Source organism: Cavia porcellus, unplaced genomic scaffold (assembly GCF_034190915.1).
Source record: "Cavia porcellus strain 051 isolate PalLab524CR breed Dunkin Hartley unplaced genomic scaffold, mCavPor4.1 scaffold_5, whole genome shotgun sequence".
Classification (NCBI taxonomy): Eukaryota; Metazoa; Chordata; class Mammalia; order Rodentia; family Caviidae; genus Cavia; species Cavia porcellus.
Window position 1 is genome coordinate 79,230,244 of NW_026947488.1, and position 21,499 is coordinate 79,251,742.

Genomic DNA, 21,499 nt, shown 5'->3' on the forward strand with positions numbered 1-21,499 from the left:
ACACTATAAAGTCTTATTCCCTATTAATGCACAGATTGGTTTTCAGAAAATTACTATTTTCAGTGTATTCCTTAGAATCTCATGTACCAATATAATCAAGTGTCTGAAGATGTAAATTTAAGCCTTCGGTTCTCAGAAGAGAGGTAACTAGCTCTCTTTTAAACAGTTTTGTTGTTCTCTTTAAAAAATGGTCCCCAAAACTGCTTAAGTCAGGTCTTAACCAAGACATTTCACTGTAATCCACCTTTCATTTTTAAGGAGCAGTTTTTAAATATATTTTTGGGTACCTTCAATAATCTTGGAAAACAATCATATATTGGTGGTACTATCCTTAGTTTAGAACAAAGAAATAGACACCCAGAGTTCTTATCTTGGGATGTTCACATTATATGAGGTAATTCTGATGTCATTTGCCTGCAGGACCCTGTAAAAAATAAAGAAAACAGACTAGAAAATGCTTTAAATTACATAATAGAAAATAAGTTTTATCACTATTGAAATGTTTTAAAAACTACAACTAATTACAAACAAATATTTTAGACATAAGACGAAGATTTAACATGTGTATGTATCAATTTCCCATGTAAAATATGTTTATTATGTATCATAACCATATACTAATGAAAAAAGAAAAAAAGAGTCCTAAATTATTTTTCTTTCTGTGCCCATTCAGATAACAATTTCTAATTGCAAATCTGACAAACAAAGAAAACATTGGGTAATGAGGCTTATTTCTTTTGTTTGGATTTCTAATTTGTGGATTTGACATAGAGGAAGTCTTTGGCTCTTGGCAAAGGAATAAATGTTCTTCAATCGTGGGCAATGTAAGGTCCTTGCATGTCTTTATAGTTCAGCCAGTTGGCAGCAATTCTATTTTTTATTATGAGATTTTGCTGATGTTTTCACATCACTAGTCGAATTTCATTTTAAGTCACTATTGTGTTTTTCACTGTGGGATGTTAATTGTGCTTTTGGAAATAACAGGCTAATGAAGCTGAATCATTTCAAAGCATTTCGTCGAGTACAAATGCTTTTGGTAGTTAAGGTAATTCCAGGAAAACTCTTTCATGAAGACTTTGCTGTTTAAAATTATACAAAAGAGGAAGGGAAATAGGCTCAGGGAAGCTATGGTTGACTAAGTTCTCCTTTTAGCTTCACTTTCCCCTGGGGAAGAAAACTGCATTAAAGTCAACTTCAGAGATAGTCTTAAAGAAATAATTGTTATTGGAGTGAATTTATATGAACTTGAATATTAAATAAAATAGAGCATGATAAATCATAAGGACCATTATTCTTTATTTTCTCATTGAAAATGCAAACGACTCAATTTGCATCATGGTTGATTAGATTTTGTCATTTGATAGGCTTCAGAAAAGTTGTGAATAAAATAGGAAATAGATCTCATTGGTTGACCATAGTTTTGTCAAACTTCATGCCCACCTTGTGATTTTCCATTTTTCTCCACCTTGCCTCACTTCGTGGTTTTGCTCTACAAAATCCATAAGAAAGACAGGGTCCGCAGCAAACCACTCAGGACCCTTTCTCTCAGAAAGAAACTTTGTTTCTCTAATAAATATATCCTGCTCTTTTTTAAAAAAGGAAATAAAACCTGCATCTAAATGAAAAACAAAGGCTTCAGAGGCAAATTTCTACTTTCTTTGAAGGTAAGTATCCAAGGTCCAACATGCTCCTGCATCTTTGCCCACTTGACAAGATGAACTTTATTTCTGAGAATGCGCTTCTTAAGTGCTTCCAGTTGGAGAATTCACGGGGGTGATTCTTTGGAGATTGAGAAAGCATGAGAAAAACATCTATCATCTTGGAGCTTAGACTTGTTTCGAGTGTGCTGACTCAATTTCTTGGCATGAAGCAGTATCTGAGCCCCTTACAGTGACTACCTTCCCTCAAATTTTCCTTTAGTTCCCCTTAACTCATGGCCACATGAACATGCTTAATTCCAAAAGAAAGACTTATTTTCAGCAAGACAGCCTGCTACCTAGACAAGAGAAAACAGTTTTTCAGTTCTTTCCTGTAGAGTTTTAGGTCAAGACTTTGGGTTCCAGGTTGCCTTGATTTCCCACATCCTACCCTCATCTTTCATTACTCTGGAACATTCAGATTGATCTGAACATTCAATCTCCAGCATCAGACGTGGAAATTATGAGCTTCCAGAGAATGGTGGTGACATAGGGGAAATAAAACTCACAGTCTTCTAGGTCAGATGTGCCAATTTCATGCCCCCTGAAATCAAATCAAAGAACAAATTCCAAAGGACAAAGGATGTTAAGAATAGGAAAAGTTTATTGAGAAATAAGAATAGATATTGAGACACAGGAGGGGGTCTCAACTGGGTTGCCACAGAGGCCCTTTGTGAGGAATAATTTATACAGCAAAGTCACAATGTGAGTACAAAGTAGATCAAACTGTGATTAAACTATAGTATTAACAGTACAGCTGCTTAGCAAATATTGGTCCAATAGGGAAGGCCATATAGCAAGGGCACATGGAAAAGACAAAGGCATTTTGAAGGGATGGGTCAGGATGTTCTGCTCACCCACATGGATGATGATGTCTATCTGGACTTTACTGGACCAGATGGTAATAATTACAGTGTAATTCTAACTTACTGTTTATTCCTTAAGGAGGCATATAGGCCTGGCCAATACATCTTTATCTTGAGGCCTGGTCCTCTTCTCAAATATTCCTGCAGCCACAATCCTGAAGTTTTCATTTTGTCTGCTGACTTTCTTAATAGCCCAGTCCCTCTCTGACTATATATTAATTTCTATCTAGTTTAACTGACTATAATACTTAGCCAGCTTCATAAGTTCAAATACATATTATATATACACCTGCTAGTGACTGGCCCTGATAAAGTTGTGCCTTCAAAAATATGAGACACCTGAACAGTAGCATAAATAACAATGCATGAGGTTTTTTTGTTTTTTGTTTTTTGTTTTCTTTTTTTCTTTTTACTGGTACCGGGGCTCAAACTCAAGACCGCCTGCTTGCAAGGCAGGTGCTTATGCCGGTGAGCTAAATCCCCAGCCCCAATGCATGAGTTTTAATATAATTTTAAAGCAATATCATATCTTGTAGATATGACTCAATTTTAGAGCACTAGTCCAGCTAGGACAAAGTTTGATATCTAGCACCAGAAAACAAATCATGAGATTTGGTCAACCCACAACAGTGGACTAAATCCACAGTAGAATTCTAACCCCTCCTTTCTCTCCACTGACAAGCTGAAAAAACACACAACTTTCTTAGGGTGGAAGAGAATACCAGTTTATCCAAGATAAGGAAAAAGAAGTCTGGAAAAGTTACCACTTCAACACTTGGACAAAAAGAAGATTTGAAATAATTTGACCATGGTACATATGGTAAAACAAAAAGAAATAGCATGATAGCTATGTAAAAGAGTCAAGAAAGAATATGGTCATAGTTGAAACCTAATTGGAAGCCTGGAAGAAGATTTTTATGATAATCATTTCAGGGTAAAATAAATTAACAGTGGTAAAATTCCATTTGAGAAACGAAATACATATGTTGAGTGAGTAAAACTAACACAAAAATAATGAGTATGAATTCAAGAGTAACAGTATGGAAAATACATATGATATAGTAGACTAATTTTTTTCTGAAATAAAGGAAGAAATTGATCTGACTATTATAAAGGTATTTACAGAAAATACTGATCTAAATTATGAGCACCAGAGTATATCTTAGTCAAGTTCTAAAATAAATATTTAAGCATGTGGATATAAATATTACGGTATCAAGGATTTCAAGGAGGAGACAGCATGAAAGAATCAGAATGACAGAAAGCATCTTCATAGTAGCACTCAAGCCATAAAATGGTACCATAACATCTAAAGTTCTTAGAAGACTGAAGGGTGAACCAGTATTTTAGCAGTCTTGAGTATTATAACAAAAATTAAAAATAATAGAAAATACACTGAATATACAAAGAGTTTTATTTCTAGAGCTTAATAAAAGTACTATTTAAAGAGATGTGAATAGTATTAAAGTAAGCAATACAGAATAATGATTACCTAGGGTTAGCAACAGTGCAACCATTTACTATGTTTAAACTTGACAATAACAATCTACCTAAAGGAAAAGGACCACCTGGTAAGTGATATAATCATAGAAAGATACAGATGCTTTCAAAGCCATAGCATTGCAGAGAAGTGGAGAAGGACAGAGAAACAGGCAACAAACACCCTGTGCTCCTTTTTTTTTTCTACCCCCCATTCTTCTGTTACCTCTGATTGGAAAAATAGAACCAGGAGCCAGAAAGCAAGAGCCTGGAGTATTGCTATTAATCTGGGTAGAGAAAGAAAGAATGAATACTGGGGAGTGAGAAGCAAAAAGAAAATATCTAGAACAACCAAGAATTTTATACCCAATCAACGCATCTTTCAAGTTCCAGAACTAAAAGATTATTTTACCATTAGGCGAATCTGTTAACAACAAAATAACAATTAAAGTAAAACTAATAATTTAAAGATAAAATGCAGACAATAAGGAATTAAATCAAAGTAAACAATTTAGGAAAAAAAACTGGTCAATGCTGTTTGATCAGGTCTGTTGTTTCAGCTTTCCATTGCATTTTTTGATTTACTGCATTCTTCATCTTGGTTTCTATTTCATTCATTTACATGATCTTTACCTCTTGGTTGAATGTCACATTCATAGAAATAAATGTTTTCTTAATTTCATTTAATTGTCTTATCTGTATTATCTTATATCCCATTAAATTTCTTTCATTTTCTTGTACTCATTCTTTTGAGTTCTTCATTGGGAATTTTATCAATACCTTTCGTTGTGGTCTGTTGGTAGAAAAGTCTTGTGTTATACTGAAGATGTCACGCTGCTTTCTTTCCCATACTACTTACTGCTTGAGTTGTTATGCTTAGATCTGTGCTCTGGTGTATCAGTTGTATCTACCACTTTTATAAGGTGATTTCTTTTATCACTTTGCTAAGCAATGTTGACTTAGATTCCAGTTGGGCACTGTAGCATAACCTCCTTATGTCTTCTTTTGCTCTAAACAATGAGTGTGGTGCATACAGTGTTGGGACCAGGGATCCTTCCTATTTCTGGAGTCCATAAAGAAAAAAGAGCACCATAGTCTGAGTGGGTATGGTACACACAGTCATGGAGATTGGGTATCCCCGATGTAACCACTCCAGCAATAGGAACGGTGGTTTGGGAGCTTAGAGAGAAAGCATGGAGTCTTCCCTGAGCAACAGGTGTGGTAGGGATAATGTGTGTGTACTTTCAGGAAAATCAGCAGCATGGACTATGGCCAGGCTACCAGAGCTGTTATCCAGTGAAGGGCAGAAACACTTTCGTAAAAGAGAAAAAATAAACTAACTGCTAGGAAGTTTTAAATCTATATGCTATTTTAGAATTTTGTTAAAGTATAATACACACATAGTGAATAAACAAAGCACAGTTCAATACATTTTCACAAATCCATGGTTCTTTGTAATCAGCATATAAATCAAAATATATTTATTACCTTCATCTTCAAATCACTTCATGACCTCTTTGAACCACCTCTGCCAATTGTAATCACTAATCTAACTTCTAATACACATTGATTTATCTACTTTTGAACTTTATAAAAATGAAAGCATACATCTTTGGATTCCTTGGACCCAAGTAACTCATTAAACATAATGTTTAAAATTATTTTACCTTGTTGGGTATAGTTGCAGAGGTTTTTTTTAGTTCGTATTTCCATATGATATTTTACATCAAGAATTGGCAAGCTATGGCTTTTATTATATAGGACACACAAATACCTAGTGGTGAGTTGGACGTAGTCCCATGTGCCATAGCTTGCTTTTTTTTTACTTGTTGCTGAGACAAAATATCTGAAGCCCAAAGTTGGGAAAGGAAAGGTTTATTTCTTACAGTTTTTGGAGGTTTCAGTCCATGCTCAGTTGGATCCAAGTGAGGGTTGCATGGCTGGACCACAGTTCATGGCAGCTGCAAACAGAAAGGCAGAAACTAGCAAAGAACAAGACCACACCTTCTTCCTGCCCTAACATTACATTCTGGCTCCACCCCTAGGCCAGTGTAGCACTCACACCCCCAATCCAAGTGCTAGACAATGAACCAATCACAATTGCACAATGCAAATGCATGAGGCCTGGGCCAACCAACATAAACCATGACATTACCAAGCCTAATTGCCAACTTGATTGGGTTAGGAGCCGCCTAGAGGATTAGTGAAGCACATTTTTGTGTGTTACAGGGTGAATAATGTAGGTGTAACCTTTAGTAATATAGGTCGTCTCTAGCCTCTTCCTCTCTAGTGCTGGTCCTCTCCTTTGCTTCCCAGCCCCAGTAAAATAAGTAGCTTTGCTATTTCAGGCTGATCTGCCGTTACAGTCCTTCCTTAGAGCCGGCACACTATGGATTGAATCCTCTGAAAGCATGCACCAAATAAATCTGTCTTCCTTTAGACAGTGGGAGTCTGATATCTGGTTCAGGCAATAAAAACCTGACTAATACAAAATCCTACATGTATTTTGTTAGGCTTATATTCCAGTACTTAAATTTCAAGCACCTAAAATGCTCTTGAATTTTTAGTTTCACAGTGCAGATGTTTAGTGCTAATATATAGATACTCAATTGTTTATGTTTATTGTGTATCCTGCAGCATTGCAGGACTTGCTTATTATTTCTAGGATGCTTTGAGGTTTGGGGTTTCTTTTTTGGTATGTCTTTAGATTTCCTACATAGATAAACTGTTGCCCCCTCTTCTATTCTTCAGAAATGAACATCTCTGGTTAGTGTTAAGTACTCATTGAACATTTGGTGTAATTCTCTTCTGAAACTTTGTGAAGATGGAAATTTTTAAGGGGAATTTTGAAATTATGAATTTAATTTCCCTGCTAGTCATAAAGCTATCCAAATTTTTGTGACTTTATTGTTTGTGCTGAGAGGTCTGCTGTGATTCTGAAAGGTTTTCCTTTATAAGTGATCTGTTTTTTCTCTCTGACAGTTTTTAATATTCTATTTTTATTTGGATTTCTGGGGTAGTGATTATTATATGTCTGGGTGTAGTTTCATTTTGGTTATGGCTATTTGGATTTCTATATGCTTCAGTGATCTTGATGTCAGTTTCCATTCTCATGTTTGGGAAATTTTCAGCTATTACTTCTCTAAATGTCCTCTTGACATCCTTATGTTGTCCCTTGCTTTTTCATTTATCCCTATCAATCTTATATTGTTTTTCTTTGCATCATCTTTCACCCCATTGAATTGTTATTTCCTGATTTCTTATTATTTTTAAAGGATCTTTCTTTTCCTGTTCACTAGCTGCAGTCTTTTGTCTTCAAGATATCAAATTCTATCTTTACTTTCATTGAGGCAGTTTTTACAACTTTCAATGGAATTTTTATTTCCTGTATATCTCTTTGCATCTGCTTCATGTATTCTGTTTGCTTCTTTCTTTCTTTCTTTTTTTTTTTTTTTTATTGGTACCAGGGATCAAACTCATGACCACATGCTTGCAAGGTAGGCACTTATGCCACTGAGCTAAATCCCCAGCCCTCTGTATGTTTCTTATATTGTTCATCCAGGGATTCTGTCTTTTAGTTTAGTTCCTCTAATTTTTAAACTGTGTCTTCTTTAGATATGTTCAGCATCTCTTTCATTTCTTTTATCATTTCTTCTTTTACCTGGGAGATTATTTCTAGCTTGAATTCCTTTAAAGCTTCCCGGAGTTGCTTCTTTATTTCAGTTGCTATTATTTCAGGTATTTCAAGTGTGTGGCATATGTTTTCTTCTATGTACATAGCTCCGCAGGTTTCTTGGGATGGGCTGGAGGCTTGAGATTGTATTTTGGTCTTTCGTTTTATCATTTTCCTATATGTCTGTGTTTCAAGTGTTATTCCAAGGCTTCCCCTGGCCCGTTGGAAATTCTCTTCTATGTTCTCAGCTTTTGGGACTCTGGCCGCCCAGTTCCCCTGATTGAGAGAGGGTCACTGGGGATGGGACAGGCAGGTTCAAGCCCTGCTGAGCTGGTCCAATGTGGCAGGAAGCCATAAAGTTCCCTTTCTGGCAGGAGCTAGGATCTTAATCTCCCTCCTGGGGGTCAGAATGGTGGGGAGACACTCACCCCAAGCCGCCCAGTCTCCAGAGTTGAGGGTGCAGGCAGGCAGGCCCAAATCCTGGAGCTGGCCAAGTACAGCTGCCAGAAATTTGGTGCAGGCAGGTCCAAGCCCTCTAAATTTTCTATTTTACATTATGTAGGGAATTGAGGCAATAGCTTTACTTTCACATTAGTTGTCAAATTTATATATGTAAAAACAAGTTTATGCATGTTTATATAATAGGATTCCTATATTACACAGCTATTGCATGTTTTATTCATTGATTGGTTAAATGGTACTTTTCTACTCTTTTTCTTTATCATTTTTATTGTTTTACTTCTGGTAAATACTTCTAAGGATACTGAAAAAATTTTAACAACTTTTTTTAAAAGCAAAAAAACAGTAAGTAAAAATAAAGGTCAACACAAACTTATATTTGATAAGTTTAATTTCCTTTTTGCTAAATCCATAGCAAAAAAGTTAATGTAATAGGACTTCATATCTCTTCCTACATCAACTAATTTATGAAAATTATTCTAGAGAGATTTTGAATTATTTTTAGCCTTATTTCTAAAACAAATGTATTCTTCTGTCAATAAAAATTAGAAAGAATTAAAGAACGTTAACATACAAAGTATAATTAAAATAATTCTGAAAATTTAAAACTTCATGCTGCTAATTCTGTTAGCAAAAGTAAACTATGGATTTATATGCAGTATATGTTTGCATAGTAAACTGAAAAAGTTAAACATATTTAAGCTATTAAACTGAAGCTGATCCTCTAACTACTTTCCCCTCAATTTCTCTGGTAAATTAAGACAACAAAAATTCTTGGTGGTCCTTTCTTTCAATATAGTAATAAATTTCCATCATTATAAATGTTGTTTTCTAAATATTTGGGTCTTTTTCTTCTTGTTGATTTTGGTTTATTTTACTGACATAGTATCTCAAAAGTGAAAAAGTCTGTTTATTTTACAAGATCTCTGTTATTTGAAAGACTTTCAGAATTGAAAGAAGATTTTGCACAATCTGTACTCTTAAAATTATAGAGATTATGTTCCAAATTTTAAATGGAAATGCTTGTTTTGAGAATTGTATATATTCCTGGCCACATTTCTATCATACTTTTTATTATATAATTGGCATTATATACTCCTCGCATTTTATCAGTACAAACTGTTCATTGCCCTATGTAATTAAAGGGGCTGAATTATAAATTTTTGTTTATTTCTTAGGAATCTCTGCCTCAGGAAATTTCAGTGAGCATGCTACGAGGATGGAGCATGTTTTAAAACAGATGAGACTGGGTCAACTTGAGAAACTACTGTAGAAAAGTTTTTAATAATCTCTTTACCTTCATACTTCTATCTTTTCTTATTCCTCCCTAAACACTCATCCACTTTTCCAGCTATGCACTTCTCTTTTCCACAAACAAATATCACATCCACTAACACACACACACACACACACACACACACACAAATGTACTTGTGACCTCATCCATCAACTCACCCCTCACTAATGAAATGCAATATATTAAGCTCAACATGAAAGAATTAGGTAACAATATAGTACTTTCCAAAATATTTAAATTGTAATACAGATGCTAGGAAAGCTATCACTTTGCTTGATTCCTGTTCTACCATCTAACTGTATGTTGATAATAAATTTGATTTGACAAATAAGTACAGAAAGTTTACCTCCCTACATCAGGGGTCATTAAACTTTTTACTGTCTAGGCAGATGATGATTTTTGTAGGATTTAAAAATCATGCAAGCTTTTGTAGGATTTAAAAATCATGAGTAGCTCTGTTACAGCTACTCAACTCGGCCACTGTAGCACCCAAATACATGTAAATATGTAAATAAGTCATAAATGTATGTAAATATGTAAATGAGTATCAATAATTAGTCTTCAATAAAACTTTACTTAAAAAAACAAACTGTGGGTCAGTTAAAGGCCACATACTGTACATTTTCAGCTCTTTGTCTAGACCTTGGTTTTGCCACATCTACCTAGCTATGCTCATTTATTCATTTAGCTAATAAATATATATTAAGCTCTTACTATGTATCTATTACTTGATTATTTCATATTCATAGGTATCTGAAAATCTTTGCGCTATAAGAGCTCAGAGTTGCAAGCAGAAGGTAAGTTTAACTCAATAAGCTAAGTGTAAGTCATCTTGAATTTGCTGTTGTAAATAACAATAAACCTTTTCCAAATTGCTTTAACCAAAAGACAGCATACTGAAGAGATGCCTGGTTCAGGGACCTAGTCAGGATCTATTTCTTGTCTCTACTGTCTTGAGTGGACTTCACTTGCAAACTGTATCTGAGAGTCTCAAGAATTTCAAAGTTTTATCAATATCTCATCATATCACATCAATATCATATCAATATTACTATGAAAACATAGCATGCTGCCATGATAGCTTAAAGTTTTGGATTCAGGCAATTTGACCTTCCTTGCCTATCTGGGTGCACAGTGGAAAGGGGTTGGAGTGTGATAGCCACTCTCTCCATCCCTGGAAACTTTCAAAGCCCCAGAGGCTGAATGAAGAGGAATAGTTCATACACAGTAAAATGTGGCATTATCATGATATACATAGTGCTCAAAATGACCAATATCCACCATCAAGGAAAAATGTAAGAGTGACCCCAATAACCACTAAAACCATTTTCTATTCCTTTGTTAATCTGGATTATTGCTCTCCAGAGTGATTAGAATGTTCATCTGCACATAGTTCACCCACAACATGATCCTCTCCCTATTCTTTATGCTATTTCCCATTGCCAGGGGGTTTGACCTCCCAGATTGTCTCATGGGGAAACGGACTGTCTTTGACTCTTTTTTTCAAGTCTCTTTGATGTACTACACTTGCTGCCAAGACTATAATAACAAAGTCTCCTCATACTGTGTCTGCTCACCTACTAAGATGTTTAGCTTCTGGGCCGAATAATCTTAATGGTCTCATTTCAGGAAACTGTATAATTATATGTAGTTCCTGGCCATCCAATCCCCTTTATGTCTATGTTTCACTCCATACTCTCAGTAGGACCAAGTTGTCAATGTGCTATGTAAGACATCTATGAAAGGAGTTTAAGTGGGCAGAGAAAGAGATAACTGGGAAACCACATCATATATATAATTCCCTTGTCTTACATGCAGTAAGTCTAACACAAATGGTAGGAATAACACTAACAAACACAATTTGATTAGAAAAAGAGTAAATAACACTCATTAAATGCTACGTGTCATATGGATTTCTAAGTATTTCTTTTAGTCCTCATCCCATTGCTAAATGGGAAATATGGTTCTATCTTTTGGTAAGTGAGGATCCTAGAGCAGAAGGATTTTAAATCCCTCTGGAACAGAGCACAGTTGTGGTCTGAACTCTCAGATTTTCATCTTTAGATCAGGGTCCTGATGCTCTGATACACCATAGGACTCTTTCAAGTCTGTTGTGAAATGATGGTCTTGAAACTGTACATCATGCTCATTTTAAGAGGTGCAAGACTGCCAGTTGAAGAGAAGGAAGTAACCCCCCGTTGTTATTTGAAGATCAGGACTCTAGCTAGTTATTATAAATTCTAAAATAACATTAGGAACACTATATTTCATCCTGTCAAGATATTTCCATTTTTCTATGTCTCTATGGGCATTTGATAAATGGAAGTAATTATCTGAATACCTCCATGTAGATTTCTAATTGAAAATTACTGTATTATCTATCTAAAAATAATAGCTTATCTAAAAGCTTTTCCATAAACAGATTAAAATTACATTAAAAAGTCAAAGTCTTAGCAAAGGAGTATAGATAAAGTTTCAGTAGTAGTTAAAATTCAGGCTAAGATTTATAAATCTAACTTTTTTCCTAAAAAAAGAAGTAAGTTTTCCAAAAAGAGAAAGAAGTATGTTTTTTATAAAACATATTTGTGTGGATTTTTTTTAAAATCTAGTAATTATTTACTGAGTTTTAACAAGATAATATAAAGAATCATTTTACAGACATTCTTAGATTTGATCATTTGCTTAAGTTTGTAATTGAAAGTAATTTATAACCTGATTTTTAAAAGTGTGTGTGATTGTAAAAAATATGTTATATTTTCAGTCTTTTAAAAATATGAGAGATTCTTTGGTTTTTCTGAAGTTTAACAGTTTTTCAAGACTGAAATATCGATAATTTTCCTCTTTAAATCATAAAATAAGACTACTGAGCAGTAATTCTACTAAGGCACACCTTGAAATTATGGATAATAAATGAACCCACGTTGTTTTTAGTAATGCTGTGCTTTGACGTGTGTCTTTACTTTAAATTTAAATGCTAGGATTGCTTTTTTTTTTTTTTTTTTTTTTTGTCTTTTAGAGATCTCACTGGGAGATCAGTGAGGTCCTTATGCGAATATTAAACAACCACAGAACAGGAATTAAGCCAGCATTCATTCCTAAATGTATATAGTTTCAGAAGATTCACGTTGGATTAAAGAGTTAGCAGTTGTGCTGGACAATGATGGCAGTGTTTCCATTTTAGGAATAAATTGTTTTGAAATTACTATTTGTTATATTATCAGTAATAATGCTGTTGAGAAATGAAACTATAACATAAACTTGAAATATTCGTTTCTAAAAATGATTAACAAATAGATGTGTTAATTAAACTGTGTTCAATTCCTGGTTATATATATTAGCTAATCTTCATTGCACAGATTAAAATTGAGAATAAGAATATCTCATAGGTTACATTAAAAACACATATTAACCTAAAATGGTTCCAGCTAAATTTAATGAATTTAAAGTTAGGTAACTGGAAATTAGAAGCTCCAAAAATCAGAATCAGAGCTTTCTAGAAATTAAAAATTTTTTGTTTCTAAAACTAAAAGTTAGTAGTTGACCTTGTAACAATACTGTCATGTACTATTCAAAATGATTAAAAGTGACTTTTTGATAATGTTATGAGGATTCAGTCAGATGCATAAAAAGGCTAAGTAACTTGCCTAACATCACATAGACTTTCTTTCTTTATTTTAAAGAGGATAAAACAAAACAGAACAAAGCAGATCAGAAGAAAACAATGTAAGTGACACAGATTTCAAAGCAAGACAACAGGAAATCTACAGTGGCTACCATAATGTCTCTTATGTTCTTCTAAATAGTTGTCTATATCTTCAATCATAATGAATTCATACAAAACAAAATAATATAAAACTGATCAAAACAGAGTAATGAAAGCATAACAGATCTTCAAAACCAGACAATAGGAAAATCAACAATGGCTACTGTAATGTCTCTCATTCTCTTCAAAATAGCTGTCCATACCTTCATGTACGTTGAAATTAAATAATACGAAACAGACTAAAACCACTCTGAAGAGTGATGAAATCATTACTGGATTTCACAGCATGATGACAGGGAATCAGCAATAGCTACCATAATACCTCTTTTTCTTCGAAGTAGCTGATCATTTCATCATGTATAATGTAATTGATTATCGTGAACTAGAAGTTCTAGGCTTGTTTAAGCCTCTCCCTATTCTTTCTACATTAGAGAGGAAAACAGAACAAAACAAAACAAATTACTAGAAAAACAACAAACAAAAAAGACAAATAACAATATCAAAGAGCCCAAAACACTGATGATACAGGCCTTCAAAACAAGGCTGTAAGAACATAACAAGTTTGTTATTTTACATAGTGATCTTCAAAAGAGTTCCTCAGATCACTAGACAGAAACATGTAAAATTGCTCCAGTCTTATGAATGTTAACTGTTTTGTTCCAAGAACTTATAGAATTTGTAGCACAATCATTTTAGCTATCCTAAGTGTATTTATACAAATTTAGATTTTTTTTTCTTTTCCCTTCCTTTTTCTTTTTCCTCCTTTTCCCTGACATCTTCTTTTACCCTTTGAGTAGTTTCTTACCCTTTCACTGTATTTACTGAGAATTTTGTATCTTATGTACTCTTACCATTTCTTACATTAGGGAGGCAACATAATATTTACACCTGTGAGTTGGATTTATTTCACTTATGAGTATGGTCTCAAGTGGCATACATTTACTTATAAGTATCTTAATGTGATCATTCTTTATAACTGAGTAGTACTCCATTGTATAAAAGTACCATATCTTTTTTATCCATTCCTCAGTTGATGAGCATTTAAGTTGCTTCTAAATCTGGTTATTACAAATTGTGCTGCTCTAAACATGGTTGCATATATATCACTGTGATATGATGTTTTCAGTTCTTCTGGGAATATACACAGAAGTGGAATAGTTGTGTCAAATGGGACTTCCAATTCCAGCTTTTTGAGGAACCTCCACAATGACCTCCACAGTGGCTGAGCCACACTCCGACCAACAATACAGAAGAGTTCCTTTTTCCTTGCAGCCTCTCCAGCATTTGTTGTTGGTAGTTTTCTTGATCCTGGCCATTCTTTCTGGAGTGAGATGGAATGTCAGTGTTGTTTTAATTTGCATTTCTCTAATGACCAACTATGATGAATATTTTTTCATATATTTATTTGAGATTTGTATTTCTTCATCTGAGAACTGTGTTCTCATCTCAGATACCCATTTTTGAATTGGGTCTTGAATTTTGGGTGTCCAATGTTTTTTTCATTCTTTATATGTTCTAAACAGAAGTCATTTATCTGAGGGACAGGTGACTAAAATTTTTTCAAAATTCATTGGTTTCCTTTATATTCTGTTGGAGATTTCTTTCAACATGCAAAAATTTTTTAATAAGATGAGATCTCAGTTATTGATTCTAGGAAGTATTTCCCATGTGGTTTGATATTTGTTCACGAAGACTGTGCCAACCTCTATGCCTTCAGGATTTCTACCTACTTTGTCTTCCAGCATATTTAGTATTTCTGTTTTAATATGTAGATCTTTGATCCATTTTGATTTTAGTTTACTACATAGTAACAGGCATGGGTCTAGCTTTAGTTCTCGGCATATGAAGAGTCAGGTGAATTTTGGAAATGATTTATCTAGATCTGTGCGGTATGCTAGTGGTATTTTGATTTGAATTGGGTTAAATCTCTATAACAATTTTGGGAGGATCGCCACTTTCACAATATTTGTTCTTCCTATCCATGAACAAGGAATGTCTTTCCAGTTTGTGAGACCGTCTTCAATTTCTTTGCCAGGGTACTATAATTTTCCCTGAATAGATCTTTTGCTTCTTTTCTTAGATTGATTGCTAAGTATTTCACTTATTTGGATGCTATTGTGAATGGTGTGGCTTCTCTTATTTGTCTCTCAGTGAGTTTGTTGTTTGTGTATAAGAATGCTATTGATTTTACAGTGTTGACTTTATATCCAGCTACATTACTGGATTTAATTATTACACCTAGGAGTCTTTCAGTGGAGTTTTTGGTGTCTTCTATGCAGAATATCATGTTATCTGCAAATAATGATAATTTCGCTTTTTCTTTTCCTTTCCTTACTCCTTTTATTTCTCTCTTATCTAGTTGTTCTGGTTAGTATTTCCAGCACTATATTGAATAAGAGTGATGATAATGGACATCCTTGTCTTGTTCCTGATTTTAGAGTTAGGACTTTCAGTTTTTGGCCATTTAATAGGAGCTGGCTGTTGGTTTGTCATAGATGACTTTAATCATAATGAAGTATACCATCTATTCTGATTTTCTGTAGGATTCTTATCATGCATGAGTGTTGCACCTTTTCAAAAGTTTTTTTGCATCTATAGAAATGATCATATGATTTTTTTGGCTCTATTGATATGGTGGATTACATTTATTGATTTGCATATGATGAGCCATCCCTGGGATGAATCCCACTTGATTGTGGTGTTTAGTTTTCTAAATGATTTGCTGCATTCTCTTAATATTTTATTCAGAATTTTTGCCTCTATATTCATTAGGGAGATGGGCCCGTAGTTCTCTTTTTTGGGTTGGTCTTTCTCTAGTTTTGTTATTAGAGTAATGCTTGCTTCCAGGAATGAGTTAGAGAGAATTTCTTCTCTTTCAATTTCATCAAAGAGTTAGGAGTGTCAACATTATGTCTTCTTTGAATTTCTTGCAGAATTCTAAAGTGAATCTACCTGGACCTGGGCCTTTCCTTGTTGGTAAGGTTTTAATTACATTTTCAATTTCATTAATTGAAATTTGGTTACTCAGCAGTTTTACATCTTCCTGATGTGTTTTAGATAATTCATATGTTTTTAGAAATTTGCTATTTCTTCTGTTCTATCAAATTTAAAAGAGTAGAGGTTTTCGAAGTAGATGTTGATGAGCTTCTCTGTATTTCAACCGGGTCTGTAGTGATTTCACCTTTTTCATTCTTATTGCATAAATTTGAGGGTTTTTTTCCTTTTTTATATACGGTTGTCTACGAGCCTATCAATTTTATTTATTCTTTCAAAGATCCAACTCTGATTCATTCATTCTTTGCATTGTTTTCTTAGTCCCTATTGCATTGATTTCTGCTCTGATCTTTATAATTTCCTTCCTTCTTTTGGCTTTAGGCCTCACTTGATCTTCCTTTCCTAGATGTTTGAGGTATAGCCTCAGGTTCTTTATTTTTGCTTGTTCTGTTTTCCTTATGTGGGAATTCACCGCAACAAATTTTCCGGTTGAGGACTGCTTTCATTGTATCCCACAGGTTCCCGGAAGTTTTATTTGTATTTTCATTTGCTTTTAGATATTGTTTAATTTTTCCTTTAATTTCCTCTGTGACCCACTGATTGTTCAGGTGTATATTGTTCAGTTTCCATGTGTTTGTGGGGTTTTTGCAGTTTCTTTTGTCATTAGTTTCTAGTTTCATGGTGCTATGATCTGATAACATGCAAGAGATAATTTCAGTTCTTTTGCATTTACTGAAGCATGTTCTGTGGCTAGTATATGGTCTATTTTAGAGAATTTCCCCATGTGAAGCTGAGAAGAATGTATATTCTGATGTTGGGTGGAACACTCTGTACACATCCAATAAGTCCATTTGTTCACAGGTGTAATTCAGTTCTGTTCTTTGCTGATTTCCGTCTCATTGATCTGTCTCTGTGTGTCAATGAGGTATTAAAATCTCCTGTTATAATTGTGTTATTGCTTATTTGATTTTTCATTTCTTTTAATATTTGTTTTGTATAGCTGGATGCTCCCAAATTTGGTGCATATGTATTTAAGATTGTTACCTCTTCCTCTTGAAGTTTTCCCCTCACTGGTATGTAGTGACCTTCTTTATCTCTTTTGAGATCATTATTGGCTTGAAGTCCACATTGTCTGCAAACAAAATAGCTAACCCTGCCTTTTTTTTATTTAGTATCTGTTGCATGAAGTATTGTTTTCCATCCTTTGACTTTCAATCTATGTTTCCTTTTGGGTTAAGTGGGTTTCTTGTATATAGCGTATGGTTATATGTTTTTCTTGATCCATTCTGCCAGTCTCTTTCTTTTATTCATGAATTTAGGCCATTTACATTAATGGTCATAACTGATACATATATATATATATATATATATATATATCGGTTTATTTTTGACACATTATCTTTCTGCTGTTGATTCTTTCCATTTCTCCTATGTTTGTTTGCCTTGCTTAGTGGCTATTCCCTCTGTCTATCTAGAATGTCTTTCAGTATTATTGCAGGGTTGGTTTGATGATTATGAAGTGCTTCAGCCATTCTTTGTCATGGAAGTGTCTTATTTCACCATCAGTTTTGAAGGACAGTATTGCAGGGTACATCAAAGTGGGTTGAAAGTCATTTTCCTTTAGGATCTGAAATACTTCACTCCATGATCTTCTTGACTTCATTGTTTGTGTTGAGAAGTCTGCTGTGTTTCTGATAGGCTTTCCTTTAGAGGTGATCTGTCTCTTCTATCAGCTTTTAATATTCTGTTCTTATGTTTGATTTCTGTGATGTTGACCATTATTATGTCTGGGTATAGTTTTATTTTGGTTATAGCTATTTGGAGTTCTATATGCTTCATTTATCTGGATGTCATTTTCCACTCTCATGTTTGGGACATTTTCAGCTATTACTTCTGTAAATAGCCTCTTGACATCTTTTGTGCTGTCACCTTCTTTTACATTTATACCTAGCAATTTTATGTTGTTTTTCTTTGCATCATCTTGCAGGTGTTGAATTGTTATTTTCTGATTCCTTATTATTTTTAAAAGATCTTTCCTTTTTACTAGCTGCAATCTTGTCTTTGAGGTCTAAAGTCTATCTTCACTTTCATTGAGACAGTTTTGCCAACATTCAATGGAATTTTTGATTTCTTACATGTATCTTTGAATCCATTTCTGTTTGCTTCTTATGTTGTTCATTCAAGATTCCCATCTTTTTGCAGTATTCCTCTAAATTTTAAACTATGGCTTCTTTAGATGTGTTCAGCATTTCTTTCATGGCATTTATCATTTCTTCTTTTACCTGGGAGACTATTTCTTCTCTGAGTTCTTTTATAGCCTCCCAGGGTTGTTTCTTTATTTGAATTGCTATCATTTCAGAAGTTTTAGGTATATGGCTTACATTTTCTTCTACGTCCATGTCTCATAGTCTTGCTTGGGATGGGCTAGAGGTTTGAGATTGCATTTTCCTCTTTTGTTTTGTCATTTTCCTATATTCCCCTTAGGGAAGCTGGAGGTATGGTCTTAGTCATTTTTGGGGTTGAGAATATCTGTTCCTACTGCAGGGAGTTTCCCTAGTTGCGTTGAGGTCCTTAGACCTTACCAAGTGGCTCCCAGACACCTGGGGTCACTAGGCAGCACTTTACCAGTCTCAGAGCAATGCATCAAGGCTTCCAAGTGGGATGGAAATCACTGCATGCACTTTCAACTCACAAAGCAGAGCACAGGCTGCTGTGGACCATCCCAAAGACCATCCCAAATGGGCCTGGAAGGACCTTCTGGTGCATCCTCCAGTGATGGGGGCTGCTGAGTGGGGCCCTACTAGACTTGAAGTGACACATCAAGGCTTAACAATGGGATGGAAATTTCTGTCCACACTTTAGCTCATAAGGCAGAGTGCAGGTAGCTGTGGGTCATTCCAGAGTCATTGAGTGGGGCCAAAATAGGTCCAGAGGGACCTTCATGTGGGTCCTCTGGTGATGTGGGACATTGGGTAGGGCCCTACCAGGCTCACAGCTACACACTAAAGCTTCCTTGAAGGATGGAAATTGTTTCAGCTCATGAGGCAGAGTGCAGGCGGCTGCAGGCCACTAAGGGGTCACTGGGCAGGCTGCATAGAATTTAGTGACAGAACTGGACTGAGAAGCTACAGAGCCAGATTCATCAACACTTTGTACTGTGTTTTCTTTTTCTCTGTTTGTGAGAATTTTGTTGAAAAATTAGTTGAAATAGTCTTATTTCTGAAAATTGTCTGAAATCTGGTCATGAGATTCATGCACCTATCTTATTTCTCTGCAGTTGATATCACTCTTATTAGATAATGATATCTATTACATATCAATCTTTTCTTCATCCTTTTCTAACATAGCACTCATTCCTTATCTATACCTCTAAAGACTTGGCCGTTAGCAATTAAAAATGATAGCTATGTAATACCTGTTGAAGTTTATATTGATTGAAACAGTCTTGAAGTTCAATTTATATTCATTATTGTTGTACAGCAGAGGTCCCTGAAGTATGACTCAAGTCCTGGTCACTGGTGATTAGATTGAGATAGTCAATTGATAGGCTAAATTTTAGGTCTTAAGTCTTTTTGACAAAATAGCTCTAGGAGAAAAAGGAAAAGTAAATGTATCAAATAATTTCATTTCATTTAAATTAGAAACGCAAGCACATTTAGCTTGAGAACTGGGATGGCATTGAAATTGATACATATATGGCTTCTTTTCTAATATTTTCAAATTTTTTCAAACTGTAGTAACTCTAAAGTACTTTTTGTAAAACTTTATTTGCTACAATTCTCCTTAAACTGTAGCATATAATTCTTTTTTAAACTTTAATAGTTGCAAAGGATATATTTTCTAACATTATATATTGAAGTTTAAGATTAATCTTTTGAATAAAATGGAATTCTTATATCTTTGAAAGAAAAATCCTGCATATCATGAGAGAAAACATGTAATTTATTAAAAACACCCCTGTCAGTGTCTAGCATTTAGCACTCACACAGAAAGCCCTATAATTCTAACACCATTTAAACCATATAGAATAATTTTTAAACAAATCCTGCCCTCAAATTCCACACAAAAATGAAACTACATATAAATACCATAAAACCTTGTGGCATATGCTTTTGCTGAGAGTCAAGTCAAATAGTGCTTTGGATGGCAGGGTATATTTGAAGTGCTTAAGAGATAGACCAATTAATTAACTTATTGTACCCCTATAGCAGATGGCATGAATGCAAAAAATACATATAAAGACAAAGTAATATTTCCTATAGAATCAATGTCTGTCCCTTGTCTTTATATTGTGTGACTAGAATGATGCTTATTAGAACTATACAGCAGCAGAGGACTTGTATGAATGATTCATATTTATATGTGAATATTCAGACCATTTTTGCCCAGGCAATCAGGTGGAATACAGTTGCAAATAATTTTAACTTTATAAATGTGTAATTTTGATTTAAAAGTTTAATATACATTGCTTATAATTTATATAGCTTCTAATGTTAATGAACAATTTTGAATTTGTTAGTAAAATAACTTTTTCAAAAGCAAGAAAGGTTCTTATTTATATATTTACTAGAAATTTTAAAAATATATTTATAAATTTTGTGAATTTACTTGATCATGATTTCTTGAATTATGATTTACTTTAATCACTTCAACTATTAATTTTTAATTAATCTTGGTACAATTTTACCATGTATAATGATCACATTCATCATACAGAATTTGTATGTGTACATAATGTATATTAATTTTCCCCTTCAGTTCTTCTTCTCTCCACTTATAAAATTTTATTTCAATTGTTAATTTTTAGTGTTTTATCTTTATTCTCTTCTTTCTCTTCCCCACCCCCTCACTTGTTCCCCTTGCCATTTGGACATTTTCTTTCTACTTCCAAATATCTATCCTCCATTTTGCTCCTTATTTACCCTTTGGGTTTCTCACAGAAGACAATTAAGAAGATACAAAAGTTCTAGGTAACCCAATATCAGTCAATGAAATTGAAGTAATTAAAAAGAAAACAACCAACAAAGAAAAAAATCCAAGGTCCTAAATAATTCACTGCTGATTTCCATACGAACTTTAGAGAAGATCTAACGCCGCTATTCCTCAAACTCTAGTGAAATCAAAAAGAAAGAAATATTTTGTTTCATTTTTAATTAGATTTTATTGGTGCATTTTAGATATACATAATGATCACATTCATTGTGGGGAATTTGTACCTGTGCATGATACAGCTTGTTTGTTTGTTTGTTTGTTTGTTTTCCCTATTCCCCT

The 21,499-nt window shown here is 34.1% G+C and overlaps 1 long non-coding RNA gene across 1 annotated transcript; it reads right to left on the reverse strand.

Annotated features, from left to right (window-relative positions):
• Positions 1 to 295: 295 nt before the first annotated feature.
• On the reverse strand, positions 296 to 19,808 carry LOC134475902 (uncharacterized). The gene is made up of 3 exons (XR_010047228.1): positions 19,644 to 19,808; positions 5,929 to 6,003; positions 296 to 424 (listed from the first exon to the last, which is right to left on the reverse strand). It is a non-coding gene; the product is annotated as an uncharacterized LOC134475902 (long non-coding RNA).
• Positions 19,809 to 21,499: the final 1,691 nt, after the last annotated feature.